Source organism: Musca autumnalis, unplaced genomic scaffold (genome assembly GCF_047663935.1).
Source record: "Musca autumnalis isolate F117 unplaced genomic scaffold, ASM4766393v1 scaffold_2, whole genome shotgun sequence".
In the NCBI taxonomy this organism is placed as follows: Eukaryota; Metazoa; Arthropoda; class Insecta; order Diptera; family Muscidae; genus Musca; species Musca autumnalis.
The window spans coordinates 213,081,500-213,097,880 of NW_027411755.1; the positions used below are offsets into that span (position 1 = coordinate 213,081,500).

Below are 16,381 nucleotides of genomic sequence, written 5' to 3' on the forward strand. Positions count from 1 at the left end.
GAAATAAAAAAACAACAAATAATAATGCGGTGGTGTTATCCGTTCATACATATGTACACATGTTAGCTTCGTCACATACATATACTATGAAAAATTAAATGGACAGACAAGAAAAAGTTAGACAGACAATATTTGCTGTGCTTGTACATCGACTAGTGACTAACTGTGAAGAGGTGTACATGTATGTCCTTTGAAAGTTGTTGGTGTTGTTGTCCTTTTTTTGTTGGTCGTTATTGCTTTTATTGAACTTATAAAGTTTAGTTTATATTTATTGTTATTATCGAACGGATATCAAAACTATCGCTTTGTGTATTTTCGACCAGACGCTACTACGTTATAACGTTTTCCGAATCATTTGTGTACAATTATTCTGTTCTGCTCTATATATCTGTTCTATAATCTCCATATGCTTTGATTCGTTCGGTGTTTTCATTCCGTTGAAACAATACTCATCCGGTGTGTGTATTTGTGTGCTATTTAATTCATATCAGTATTGTAATTTATCATAAATGAGAGAAACACAATAAAAATATAAATCTGCCAAATCAAGAGGAAATCACAAAGAAGATTATACACAAATGGAAAATATTGAATTGGTTATTATAACAAGTGGAAATATAGATTTTAACCCTTTAAGCAAATGGAACTGGAAAATTTAGCATTACATGAATATAGTAAAGAACAAAAATGCTTTTCATATTTGGCTAAACATTTAAGTGAGTGGCAACGATTCGTATTTAAATATTGCAGAATTGTTAATTTTGTTTGCTTCTAGAATATATCGACAGATATTTTATACAACTGCTACAGATAGAAAAAAATCCTTCTATATATAGACGACTTTACAGAGAATTGCTGTCGATGTAATACCATTGAGAACTACTCGTACTATACGATGATATCAAACGATATCAGTGGATAAAAAACTGTACACAATCTATTTTGAATATATGTATGTAAGTAGATGGTTTGGTTTAGTCCCGAGTAAACGTAACGACCGACATTGACATGTCTGAGTAGGTCTTCCCTAGATAAATGGTTCTTCAGAGCACTTTGATGTATAAAAGACCCGATGGAGTTATTCTATAGACAGAATATCTATTAAAGGATATTTGCCATTTAAGATATTCTCAATAGATTGCCAATTCATACAAAATTTTTGTAGATACAGGACCTTTAAATTCTTAAGGACTCTAAATGGTATTCTTTACATAGGAATCCATTTAGAAGTCTTTTACCTGTATGCACTCACCTTATATTTATAACCTACAAGTTCATACGACAACAAGTAAGAAGGGCGTAAAGTTCGGCCGAGCAGAAATGTTTATAACCTCCACCACCACTGTATTGAAGTAAATATGAACAATTAGTAACAACTAAGCTCTTTCTCTATGTTAATTCTAATTACTTGAAGGAGAATATTTTAACTGATGATAATCACTTTATACTAATAATTTTCTGGTTTTCCAAAATACATCCACTACAGAAGGAAAATGTAGCAACACTCTTTAAAAAAGCTCATCGTTGTTCTTTCTATCCTCTGACTACACACAATACCAAATACTTAAAGTTGAGCAATGTTGGTTCATGGGGGTTAGACTAAAACCTTCATATGTATATGTGTGTATATTAGGCCGGGGCGATTTGAAAACCTCAATGGGCCCTTCGCGTTTCTGATTCCTGGAATTGAGTTGAGCAAAAAGTCCACTGGACCATATGCCTACGATGAAAATCTAGCCTCCCGATTTTGACTTGAAGTTTTTTATTAACTTTTGTTGAATATTTTGGCATATAACAGGTAAACCATTGAGATTTGCGATCCAACACAAAGACCAAATTGTAGCCAACACAATAATTAAGGACTCTCTAGTACATCGCGAAAGTATTGGAAATCTCCTTCAGGCAGTTTCGGCATTGAGAAAGAGCACATTTTCGGAAAATATCGATAAATGACACTGTGCGACAAAAGTTGACCAGACAAATATTCAAGGGTTCTGTCATAAAATTCTATCGTGTTGGGGTCCATAGACAACGAAAATACCTTTCGTTCGTTTGGGTCACTTCGTTTTATTATTTTATAACGGTAAAATAGAGAAAATCTGGGTGACTTACATTTTCAAATTTACACGGACATATCTTCTTTTTCACAACGGATTTCTATTGATCCTTTTTTCTATTAAAGGGGTGAATAATATCTGTTATATGCCAAAATATTCAAAAAAAGTCAATAAAAAACTTGAAGTCAAAATCGGGATGCTCGATTTTCATCGTAGACGTAGTGGACTTTTCTGCTCAGCTCACTCGCAAGAATCAGAAACGCGAAGGGCCCATTAAGGTTTTTTTTTCTTCCACACAAATCGCCCCGGCCTAATGTATATGGATCGATTTTTTATAATAAACAACCAATTTGGTAGAAAAATCTTCGAAAAATCTTAAATCGGGCGGTACCCTTACATTGGGACTATAGCAAAACGTGATTTTTTCCATGTGATGTTGTGGATTTGATATAATGGTTTGTACCCCGCCTAAAACATTCAAAATATCGAAAGTCCGTGGGTGCCGTTTTACTGCGACTATATGAAGTCCTATACGGACAAATTTCTGTTGGAAAGTTCTATATATCCAACTAAGACTTAATAGCAAATTTCAGCCATTTCGGTTGAATATTAAGGTCACAACCTTCAATATACCGAAAATGGGGAGGTATCGTTTTATGAGGGCTATATGAAGGCGTGGACCTATAACGACGGATTTCATGTAACAAGTTTTATACCTCCAACGAAGACTAAATACCAAATTTCAGCCATGTCGGTGAGATATTGAGACCACAAAATTCAAAATTCCGATAATCAGGAAGTACCGTGTGTGATAATGAGGCTAAAACCTTCAAAATACCGAAAATCGGGCGACATTATGAAGACGTAGATCTATACCGACAAATTTCAGGTGAATATTTTTATACGCCCAACGAAGACTAAATACCAAATTTCAGCCATTTAGGTGGGATATTAAAGCTAGACCCTTGAAAACACCGAAATCGGGTGGTACCGTTTTATGGAGACTATATGAAGACGTGGACCTATACCGACACATTTCATGTAGAAATTTTCAGACCATCAACGTAGACTAAATACCAAAATGCAGCCATTTTGGTGGGATACTTACTTAGCTGGCCCATTACAGAACATTTGTTCTATAAGCCGAACTAAGAAAAGATCTCCAATTCTCTTTGTTTACTGCTTCGCTTTCTGGAATACCGTGCCTTTTCATCTCTTCATCCACTTATTTGCTCCATATAAGCTTAGGCTTGCCAATTCTGCGTGCACCGCCATGTGGAACGTATTTATACGCCTTTTTAGCGGGTTCATCATCGCTTATTCTTATGACATGGCCTAGCCAACGCAATCGTTGCATCTCGATACGTTTATCTATACTGATGTCGTTGTATAGTCCATACAGCTCGTAGTTCATACGTAGAGATGGTATTTACCGGGTATTTACCCGGTAAATACCCACACGGTGGGTAAATACCCATTTGTGGGTATTTATTTGGGTATTTACTATATTGAATCGCTAATACAACATCTTAGACCCTATTTCTGCGTTTAGGTTATGAAATCGATTCAAAATGGATAGTTTTACAATACTTTAAACTAGTGGGTAAATACATGGGTAAATACCCGAGTATTTACCCAAGTGTTGGGTAAAAACTCATTATCTGCCGAACCACTTGACGTAGGCTGACAAAATTTGGCTCAAATCTTACTTATGTCAAGAGAATATCTAGCATTGAAAATGGGGTCTCTGGGTCCATGTTTTGATATAGCCCCCATATAACCGTACCTCCCGATTTAAGGTATTTTTTGTCTATTTGCCTCATTGTACAATCATAGTGGCTGCAATTTGGCACAGTGAGTTCTCAATATGTAGAAAATATCCTTGCAAAAATTTGTTAACATAGGTCCACGTTTTCTAATAGCCCCCATATAAGGGTACCCCAATTTCGAGGATTTACCCAAATGTTGTGTAAAAACTCTTTAACTGCCGAACCACTTGACGTAGGCTGACAAAACTTGGCATAAATCTCTCTTATGTCAAAAGAACTTCTGGTACTGAACATGGGGTCTCTGGGTCCATGTTTTGATATAGCCCCCATATAGCCGTACCTCCCGATTTAAGGTATTTTTCATCTATTAGCCACATTTTACAACCAAATTGGCTGTAATTTGGCACAGTGAGTCCTCAATGAGTATAAAATATCCTTGCAAACATTTGTCAACGTAGGTCTACGTTTTCTTGTAGCCCCAATATGGGTTTCTGGAATCGGGAGGTACGGCTATGTCAAAAAGTGGACCTAGGGACTCCATTTTCAATACCTTTAATACTATTAATATAAGAAAGTTTTGAGCCAAATTTTGTCGGCCAACGTCAAGTGGTTCGACAGTTAAAGAGTTTTTTACCCAAAATTTGGGTAAATACTTGAAATCGGGGTACCCATATATGGGGGCTATAAGAAAGCGTGGACCTACGTCGACAAATGTTTCCAAGGATATTTTATACTCATTGAGGACTCACTGTGCCAAATTACAGCCAATTTGGTTGTAAAATGTAGCTAAGAGATGAAAAAAACCTTAAATCGGGAGGTACGGCTATATGGGGGCTATACCAAAACATGGACCCAGTGACTCCAGTTTCACTACGTTTAATACTATTGGTATAAGAAAGTTTTGAGCCAAATTTTGTCAGCCAACGTCAATTGGTTCCGCAGATAAGGCGTTTTTACCCAATATTTGGGTAAATACTCGAAATCGTGGTACCCATATATGGGGGCTACAAGAAAGCGTGGACCTACGTTGACAAATGTTTGCAAGGATATTTTATACTCATTGAGGACTCACTGTGCCAAATTACAGCCAATTTGGTTGTAAAATGTGGCTAATAGATGAAAAATACCTTAAATCGGGAGGTACGGCTATATGGAGGCTATATCAAAACATGGACCCAGAGACCCCATGTTCAGTACCAGAAATTCTTTTGATATAAGAAAGATTTATGCCAAGTTTTGTCAGCCTACGTCAAGTGGTTTGGCAGTTAAAGAGTTGTTACCCAACATTTGGGTAAATACTCGAAATCGGGGTACCCTTATATGGGGGCTATTAGAAAACGTGGACCTATGTTGTCAAGTTTTTGCAAGGGTATTTTCTACTTATTGAGAATTCACTATGCCAAATTTCAGCCAATATGATGTGCAATGAGGCTAATAGGTAAAAATGACCTTAAATCGGGAGATACGGATATATGGGGGCTATATCAAAACATGGACCCAGAGACCCCATGTTCAGTACCAAAAGTTCATTTGACATAAGTAAGATTTGAGCCAAATTTTGTCAGCCTACGTCAAGTGGTTCGGCAGTTAATGAGTTTTTACCCAACACTTGGGTAAATACTCGGGTATTTACCCAAGTATTTACCCACTAGTTTAAAGTATTGTAAAACTATCCATTTTGAATCGATTTCATAACCTAAACCCAGAAATAGGGTCTAAGATGTTGTAATAGCGATTCAATATAGTAAATACCCAAATAAATACCCACAAATGGGTATTTACCCGGTATTTACCCAATTTACCGGGTATTTACCCATTGGGTATTTACCCACTGTCCATCTCTATTCATACGACATCGATATTCACCGTCTTCGATCTTTCGAAGAAGTTTTCTCTCAAGCACACCAAACACTGCCTTGTCTGCTTGCGCAAGTACCCAGGCTTCGGAACCATACATTAGCACAGGTAGTATCAGTGTTTTGTAAAGCGTTGTTTTTGTTTGACGAGATGTGACTTTGTTCATAAGGGGTTACCTCTACTTGTCACTTTCAAAAAATCGAAAAAATATTATTGGCTTATTTTGAGTACAGGTACCATAGAGTCTGCCGCAAAAAATGTCAACTTGATCGGAGCAGGTTTTAACAAAAAAATGTTGCTCGATTTTTGGACAAAAAGAGGTAAATTTTTTTCGTTAAAATCAAAATTTTGACTTTGCCAGCCAATAATTTTTTAAATCAATTTTTTAAAATTCTGCTTCGCTTATTAACAAGATTATTAGGTTCTTAAAACGTCCACAAAAATAAACGAAGTTAGGCCCATCCGTTTTCGAGCTATCGTTGGCACCGCAAACGCTTTTACAAAACCAGTGAGGAAAGGATCAAAGTCGGGCGGTGCCGACTATATGATACCCTACACCACTGTGAATATGTAAAACCGATTTCGATATAATTTGGCAAATTTATTTCCGGGCCGAATTCAGTCACGCATTCCAAATTTCATCAAAATCGTACGTACATAGCGTTTTTGGTGCAGCAAATACGTGAAATCGGCCGAAAATATATATGGGCGCTATATACAAATCTGAACCGATTTCGATATAATTCAGCACATTTATTTCTAGACCGAATTCAGTCACACATTTCAAATTTCATCGAAATCGGACATATATAGCGTGTTTGGTACAGAAAATAAGTGAAATCGGCAGAAAATATATATGGGAGCTATATCCAAATCTGAACCGATTTCGATATAATTCAGCACATTTATTTCTAGACCGAATTCAGTCACACATTTCAAATTTCATCGAAATCGGACATATATAGCGTGTTTGGTACAGAAAATAAGTGAAATCGGCAGAAAATATATATGGGAGCTATATCCAAATCTGAACCGATTTCGATATAATTTGGCACACTTATTTCTAGACCAAATTCAGTCACACATTCCAAATATCATTGAAATCGGACTTATATAGCGTGTTTGGTGCAGCAAATACGCGAAATCGGCCGAAAATATATATGGAAGCTATATCCAAATCTGAACCGATTTCGATATAATTTGGCACATTTATTTTTAGACCGAATTCAGTCACACATTCCAAATTTCATCAAAATCAGACATATATTGCGTGTTTGGTGGAGCAAATACGTGAAATCGGGCGAAAATATATATGGGAACTATATCCAAATCTGAACCGATTTTCACCAAAAGCAATAGCGTTCTTCCCATGGCTAAAAAAATTGTAGTCCCCAATTTTCAGCTGAATCGAACAAAAAATGCGACCTGTACGTTGCGAACAAAAATACATGGACAGACGGACGGACATGCATAAATCGACTCTGAAAGTGATTATATGTATATCCCCAAAAGGAACTATGGGTCTATTCCGTTTCCTTTTGTATGTTACATGCAAATGCACAAAGACATAATAACCCTTACCATAGTGTGGTGTAGGGTATAAAAAAGGGTTTCGGAGGTAGCCATTTACCACAAGACTATGCTATTTTTTCAACAACAAAAATTCCAGACGTTTGAGATGTGCTCTTTCAGGTAGAAAAAAGATCTACTTAAAAATATTGGTAGTTTATTTAAAAAAAAAACACGAAAAATTATTTTTTTGGCCTGCACAAGCCAAAGTAGCATCTGCTATACAATACAATTCTTCTTGTTTCGCAATTGATGTTGTTTGTTGGTGCATTGGTAGACGAACTCTTTAACTACCTCAAAATTATAGGAACCAACTTCCACTTTTAGTCCGAACTCTATGGACGCATTGCTCTTCGACGCCATCAACTTGGTATTCTCGCCGTTTACCGCCAGTCCCACCTTAGCAGATTCTCCTTTGACCTTCTTAAAAATATCAGTTACCTCCTTTACTGATCGTCCCATGATGTCAATGTCATAAGCAAGCAACGTGATAAATACACCTTATCAGCGTGTCGCCTCCGTTTCTACTATCTACTTTTCTCGCGTTTCCACTCTCGGGCACTACTCGTTGCAACATATTGCGGCATTTTTCTCTTCGGTAGCAGCACGACACTCCTTCGTGGAGGTCTCTGGTACTAAAGTATATATTATGCGGCTGTTTGCCTGGAGTGGGCAACATTTTGGCGTTGTGCTTATATATTATCGGGATGAAAAGTGTTTTAATTAAACAATTGGGCCAGTTGAATATGCTGTGGCTATCTGTTGTGATTGCAGCTTACCGATGTCCAACATCCGCGTTGTATCTGTTCGTGCTTTATTTCAACGTTTAGACGGGTATGTACCTTTGCCGCAATAAGGTAGTGGTCCAAAACGATCGTACATCCAACACGTTCGATGTATCCTTGCCTGAAGAATATTTTGGTATAAAACTGTTCGGAGAGGGGTTTAACTGAGATTCGGTTCTCTTTATGTTTATCATGCCTTAGAAAATCGAATGAGCATTCAGGGGGATACCAGATTCAGACAAAGATATAGAATACCTTCAAATGAATAGGGTTGTTGAAAGCCGCTTTATTGTCGAAAAAAGGAATGGATTTACCGCAATGTCAAAGGTGGATTAGTCAGATCGAAAGCCTCATCCCAGCAAATCAAATTTCGGAAGAATCTTAAGAAATTTCATACCGATTTCTAATCGTTTTTCTAAGGTTTTTTTGTGCGTTGGTTGTCGAAAAACAGAGTGTATGGTTATAAAATTCGCATGTACATTTTTTTCAAATACATGTACAGCCGAAATAGCTTATAACGTCGGTCAAGGGATGGACCAAAATCGGACGCTATAAGCGATAGTCGTTACGATACTTATGAAAGAGGTGGAATTATATTATGTGTAGTGACTTTTGGGTATAAATACGTTGTTTTATTACTTTTTATATCCTCAGCCTTTAGGCTAGAAAGGGTATATACACTTTCATACGGGCAAAATGTGCCTCATCGAAATAATGGTTTTAGACCCCAAGTATGTTTGGACGAAATGTGTTTCAGACAATTTGGAGTCGATTTAGCAATGTCCGTCCGTCCGTCTGGCTGGTGCGCACGATAATTCTCAAACGGATGAGCCGATTTGGTCCAAGATTTGGCTATCGTAATATTTTGTCCAAACTTAGTTTAAGTTAGAAGGTGGGCCATATCGGTCTACTCCTTCAGGTACCTCCCCCAAAAAGTTTGAAAATATTCGGAAACTATGAAAGGGTTTTTTAAAACACATTCTTTGCTTGCAACATCTTCTGTGTAAATACATTTTTGACAGGCCTCTGACACTGACGGTAATTGAAATTATGGTTCTGTAGTATCCACAATTTCTTCGTTAGAATTTCCTTCATCTTCCAACATTATGTCGTCGTTATATGTGGCAGATAAGAAAACATTGTCATCGGTGGCAACTTATTCATCAACATTTTCTACGTGCTGGGAGAAATGAGAATGAAGATAAATGACTTCAGAATTAGCAATGACAGAAAATGTTAAAATTTTCCACGCTTCATCTAACAATAACACGACATCCAACACATTTAATTTCGTACTTTGACCATTTCCATTCTTGCCAGGATAGTGGATATTTTCCTATTCCGGCAATGTGATTTTAATGATTTTATTACACCTTGGTCCATAAAACAGATATGACATTGGGTGGAAACAATTCAAGCTTAATTGACTTGAGAGCGCCTTTATGTGAGGCGTAAATCAGTTGTTCAACCCCACCTTCGAACTTGTTGCGCACATGTTTGGTATTTTGTTGTTGTTTGAGTTTAAAAAAATGTACATACAATAAAATATTGAGAGAAATTTTTTCTTCTTCGTATGTTGCAACGTTATAACCGATAGCAAAATTCAAATATTTCACAAAAAACGGACGTTACAACCGATATGACGTTATAAGCGCTATTTATTTGTGTGGAATATAAAGGGCAGAAATTCGGGACTTTTGAATTTCGTCGTTATGACGTTTTTAAACGACGACGTTATAAGCGACTGTATTTCTATACAAAAAGTCAATTCAGCGAACTTTTTCTAAATAAAAATTCAATTCAGCAAACTATTTGTACAGAAATCGTCAATTCAGCTAACTTTTTTCTAGAGAAAGTCAATTCAGCGAGCTATTTCTATAGAAAAAATCAATTCAGCGAACTTCTTTCAATAGAAAAAGGCAGTTCAGCCAGTTACTTCCTAGATAAATCAATTCAACGAACTATTTCTTTATAAAAAGTCCATTCAGCAAACTATTTGTATAGAAATGGTCAATTCAGCTAACTTTTTTCTAGAGAAAAATTAAATTCATCGAACTATTTCTATAGAAAAAATCAATTCAGCGAACTTTTTCAATAGAAAAATTTAATTCAACCAGCCTTTTGTATAGAAAAGACAATTTAGCCATCTTTTTATACCCTCAGCATTTATGCTAACGAGGGTATATACACTTTCATACGGGCAAAATGTGTCTCATCGAAATAATGGTTTTAGATCCCAAGTATATTTGGTTGAAATGTGTTTCAGACAATTCGGAGCCGATTTAGCAATGTCCGTCCGTAGGTCTGGTCCGCACGATAACTCTCGAGCGGATGAACCGATTTGGTCCAAAATTTGACTTTCGCAATATTATGTCCAAGCTTAGTTTAAGTTCGAAGATGGGTTATATCGGTCCACTCCTTCCGGTACCTCCCCCACAAAAGTTCAAATGGCTTTCGCAATATTTTGTCCAAATTTAGTTTAAGTTCGAAGATGGGTTATATCGGTCCACTCCTCCCGGTACCTCACCCACAAAAGTTCAAACATTTTCGGAAAATTTGTGAGCACGATAACTCTTGAAGGCAGTAACCGATTTGGTCCATACTTTGCACATCGTGAAGCTTATACCAGACTTAGATTAAGTTTCAATATGGACTCGATCGGTCCAATCCTTCGGGTACCTCCCACACAAAATTTCGGAAAAGTTCAGTTTAAGACCTGCTCTCGAATCGCTTTGATTTTTGTTGTAAAAACTTGTAATCACTGTCTTCCATACGACGGCACAAGTTTTATCAAGGGCAAGTCCATACTTCCTGAGAAAATAGCCTAAAGGTAAACAAAAACCCATAACACCGTGTGTAGTGGTTAGAGTGCAGTATAACTCTCGAATGGATCTGCCGATTCGGTCCAAAATTTAGCCTTTGTAATATTTTGTCCAAACTTAGTTTAAGTTAGAAGATAAGCCATATCGGTGCACTCCTTCAGGCACCTCCTCCATAAATGTTCAAAAATGTTCGGAAACATTGTGCGCACGATAATTCTTGAAGGGAGTGACCGATTTGGTCCACACTTTACACGTCCTAATATATCTACAAGATATAGATCAGGTTCGAATATGGACAATATTTTTCTAATCCTTCCGGTGCCTCCTACACAAAACTTCGGATAAGTTCACTTTAAGACCTGCTCTCGAATCACTTCGATTTTTGTCGAAGCAACTTGCATTCGCTGCAACTATTACGACGGTAAAAGTTTTTTTCTGTGGCAAGTCCATACTTCTTGGGAAACAGCCCAAAAATTTTAAAAAACCCCTATGGCACCATATGTTGTAGCTGGAGAGCACAATAACTCTCGAACTGGTTTGGTCCAAATTATTGCCTTCGTCATATTTTGTCCAAACACAGTTTAACGTCAAAAATGGCCCATATCGGTTCAACAATTGTGTCCAAGTGCAGTTTAGGGTCTGTTCGGAGATCCTTTTGGAAATTTATACTGATGATGTTCTTTGTGGCCCTGTTTACAGACAAATTATATTTTCCGTGGACAAGTCCATGCTTCCTGGCAACATAGCGTGATTGGTGCACCATATACATAAAAACGGTCGAAAATATATATGGGAGCTATATCCATATCTGAACCGATTTCAATATAATTTGGCAAACTTGTTTCTAGACCAAATTCCGACACTCATTTCATCGAAATTGGACATATATAGCGTGATTTGTGCACCAAATAGCTAAAATCAGGCGAAATGTATATAGGAACTATATCCAATCTGAACCGATTTGAATATAATTTCGCAAACTTGTTGCTAGACCTAATTCCTTCACACGCTTTAAATATAATCAAAATCAGACATATATAGCATGATTGGTGCACTAAATACCTAAAATCGGGAGAAAATATATATGGGAGCTATATTCAAATCTGAATCGATTACAATATGTTTTGATAATCTTGTTTCTGGACCTAATTCTGTCACACACTTCAGATTTCATCAAGATCGGACATATAAAGCGTTTTTGGTGCCCCAAATACGGACTGACATGCATATATCGACTTAGAAAGTGATTCTATGTATATCCCTAAAAGGAACTACGAGATGGGCCCTCGTTTCCTTTTGTATGTTACCTATAAATGCAGAAAGGAATAACACCCCTTACCACAGTGTGGTGTAGGGTAAAAAAGTTGTCTCTGAGTGAGTTTGTTCTCTGTGTGGTATAAAAGAAAAACCCGTCGGCAAAAAAAATAATTTTTTATACGACAAGAAAGAAAAAAATTGCCTTAATTTCCAAAGAATTTTCATACTATTTAGAAACGAAGTGCAGGCTGAAACATTCAATTTTCTTCACATCACCCAGGGATATACACAGGAGCGTGATAATTCAACAGTACCATATTTAATTCAAAAAATTGTAATTGTGATTTGAGAATTCCTCGCATGGTTAAGCTTTAGCCCATTTTGCATTTTCCTATCATATTTTCTAATAATAAGCTATTTTTTAATTTGCCTTTGCCGTTTATGGGTTAATATTCACAGCTCTGAGTTTATTCTCCTTACCTGTGTTGTTATCAAATTTGATTTATTAAGATCCCTGAACAAATATTGTTTACGTTTTGATAAATAAATGTTTACCACATATGAAGGGAATGGACTGACTATTCAGTGAGTGAGAGAATGAACAAATGTCTGGCTGTAATGTCGTATCTTAATAAAATACATGTGGATTATCTTATCGTTTATATCTCCACAATTATAATTATTCTCTATACTCCAAAAAAGGTGAGAGAAATAAAATAAGTTTTATCTTTTAATGAATAAATTTGATTTCAAAAATCACATAAATTAAAAAAAGTGCAAGATGCCTCCTGCTGCTGAATTCAGAAGATAGTTATGATTAACTATCTGACTGATGAGAGAGGTAAAGGCATCTAGGAATTTAAATACATATACAATAAAAAGAAAATTTAATGTGGCAATCTTCCAAACTATAGTTTATCACAATACAATCATTACAGTAAAATGTAATCGGTAACCAATTCTAGTTATAATTTTTTATTCAATTATGACTAAGCAAATATCTTTTATATTCTTTTGTAAAATCCAACTTTGTTTAATAAAATCATTTTGAGTTTCATTTATTTTGAGTGACCTGATTCTAGTACATATCATATACATTTTTAAATCATTTATTTTTCAATATACTTATCTATCATCTATGCATTTCGAATATTTTATGTCAATTTATTATCCAGACTTGAGCATATGCAAAATATTAAAATATTTCCCTTAAGATGCATTTCGTGTTGTCACATAAGTTCCGGATTGATACCAGAAATGTAGGTTAATTTTATGCAAATAGATAACGAGGCGACAATGACACTTTCTCTACTACTCATTCATAAAATGTGCATTGTCATTCAAACAAACCTTGTTTGTCGTAAGACTTAAAATAAATTCAATGTGCGACCGAACGAATGAACGTCACACAATATGTCAAATGTGTCTGTCATATTGAGAATATTTTTGGAATTTTCTAAATGGAAATATTCGTTAAAAGACTTAATAATTGTCAAGTTGTATATTGTTGTATGTTTCAACTATACGTCACATCAGTGTACTATCTGTCAACCACATAAAAAAAGAGAGTAAACAATAAAAGTAAATATTAAATAAACCAAAAATACAAATACTGTTGATGAAGGAAACGATTTATTGTTCTCAACACAGAATTTTAAAAATATAACATGTATTTGAGGTTGCGAGAGAGATAAATATGAAATTATTATTGTAGGTGTGTATATGTATATCGTCACCATAAATGCCCGAAGACGTAACCCACACGCAAATCGAAATTCGTTTTTTATACCCTCCACCATAGTATGGAGGGTATATTAAGTTTGTTTTTCCGTTTGTAACGCATTGAAATACTCATTTGCGACCCTATAAAGTATATATATTCTTGATCAGGGTAAAATTCTAAGTCGATCTGAGCACGTCCGTCCGTCCGTCCGTCCGTCCGTCCGTCCGTCCGTCTGTGGTAATCACTCTAGCATCCACAAAAATAGAGATAGGACGCTGAAATTTTGGGAAAATGCGTCTTTTGTTTGCAGGCAGGTCAAGTTCGATGATGGGCTATATCGGTCCACGTTTTGGTATAGCCCCCATAGAACGGTACCCCCCGATTTACGGTATTTTGACGTTTTTAGCAACATTTTCAGACTGATTTGGCTATAATTTGACATTTAGGGTTCTTAAGTGTCAACAAACATATATAACAAAACTTGTGGACATAGGTCCACGTTTTGGTATAGCCCCCATATAACGGTACCCCCCGATTTGCGGTATTTTGACGTTTTTAGCTACACTTTTAGACCGATTTAGCTATAATTTGAAATTTAGGGTTCTTAAGTATCAATAAACTTATATAACAAAAGTTGTGGACATAGGTCCACGTTTTGGTATAGCCCCCATATAACGGTACCCCCCGATATACGGTATTTTGACGTTTTTAGCTACGTTATCAGACCGATGTAGCTATAATTTGACATTTAGGGTTCTTAAGTGTTAATAAACTTATAAATTAGAAGTTGTGGACATAGGTCCACGTTTTGGTATAGCCCCCATATAACGGTACCCCCCGATTTGCGGTATTTTGACGTTTTTAGCTACATTTTCAGACCGATGTAGCTATAATTTGACATTTGGGGTTCTTAAAAGTCAATAAACTTATATAACAAAAGTTGTGGACATAGGTCCACGTATTGGTATAGCCCCCATATAACGGTACCCCCCCGATTTACGGTATTTTGACGGGTTTAGTTACATTTTCAGACCGATTTAGCTATAATTTGACATTTAGGGTTCTTAAATGTCAATAAACTTATGTGACAAAACTTGTGGACATAAGTCCACGTTTTGGTATAGCCCCCATATAACGGTACCCCACGATTTACGGTATTTTGAAGTTTTTAGCTACATTTTCAGACCGATTTGGCTATAATTTGACATTTAGGGTTCTTAAGTGTCAACAAACATATATTACAAAACTTGTGGACATAGGTCCACGTTTTGGTATAGCCCCCAAATAACGGTACCCCCCGATTTGCGGTATTTTGACGTTTGTAGCTACATTTTTAGACCGATTTAGCTATAATTTGAAATTTAGGCTTCTTAAGTATCAATAAACTTATATAAAAAAAGTTGTGGACCTAGGTCCAAGTTTTGGTATAGCCCCCATATAACGGTACCCCCAAATTACGGCATTTTGACGTTTTTATCTACATTTTGAGACCGATTTAGCTATCAATTTACATTTAGGTTTCTTAAATATCAATAAACTTATATAACTAGTGGACATAGGTCCATGTTTTGGAATAGCCCCCATATAACGTTACCGCCCGATTTCAGGTATTTTGAGAATTTTACCAACAAGTTTTAACCGAATTATCTGTAATTTGAACATTTGACATTTGAAATTCTGCAACAAAAATTGTTCATTTAAGTTCATATTTTCGTATAGCCCAGATACCTCCGAACTAGCTGTTAATGACATTTGAAGTTCCCACGTCATGTACCGATTTTCGATATTTTGAGGATTCTAGCTAAATTTTTTAACCGAATTAGGAGTTATTTGACATTAAAGGCTCCCATCAAAAACTGTCAACATAGGCCCATGTTTTATTATAACCCCTATATAACAGTACCTCATAATTTCTAGCCCACCAAAAATTGTCAACAGTTAGATATAGGCACCATAAAAAGGGCCTCCCGAATGAAGCATTTTATGTACATTATCTGACATTTTAACGTACTCACTTAAAGTTGGGGACAGGAATGAATATTTTATGGTGGAGGGTATGAAAAGTTCGGCCCGGCCGAACTTAATGCTTTTTTACTTGTTGATGTTTTCTGATACATAAAGCTAAAATACATGCAAAAATAACGATCCTATTCAAGAAATGGCATTTCGGAAAATGTGATAATATTGCAGATTTTGCTGTAATCACGGATCCCAAAACCAAGTGTTTCCGTGGTTTTGGTTTCATTAATTACTCCCATTCGTATAGGATTGATAATATCCCAAATACTCGACCTCATAAGATAATTATTCCATAAAACAGTTTTTAATTTTATAACGTTTTTTGCTTCTCCTGTAAAGTTTTGATTTTGTGGGTTACGTCTTCGGGCATTTATGGTGACGATATGAATGTTTATAAGCGAGTTTGGTTGGTATTATAGAGAAATGAAATGGAGAGGAACCCATACTTGTACCCACTTTTTTAAATTAAGGGGCCATTACGTTCTGTCATAAAATGTATTTAGCTCAATAGAAATGATTTGGC

At 36.0% G+C, this 16,381-nt stretch overlaps 1 protein-coding gene across 10 annotated transcripts in view; it reads left to right on the forward strand.

Annotated features, from left to right (window-relative positions):
- The first annotated feature begins 222 nt into the window (after positions 1–222).
- LOC141395239 (CUGBP Elav-like family member 1-B) overlaps positions 223–16,381 on the forward strand; it is a 569,810-nt gene continuing 553,651 nt past the window's right edge. For 4 of the 10 annotated variants that reach the window (XM_073970819.1, XM_073970825.1, XM_073970829.1 and 1 more), the window contains exons 1-2: positions 223–716; positions 776–956. The gene's annotated coding sequence lies outside the window, so the exon portion shown is untranslated. The remainder of the gene's footprint in view (positions 717–775; positions 957–16,381) is intronic. The other 6 variants (XM_073970821.1, XM_073970827.1, XM_073970831.1 and 3 more) reach the window with 3 other exon arrangements.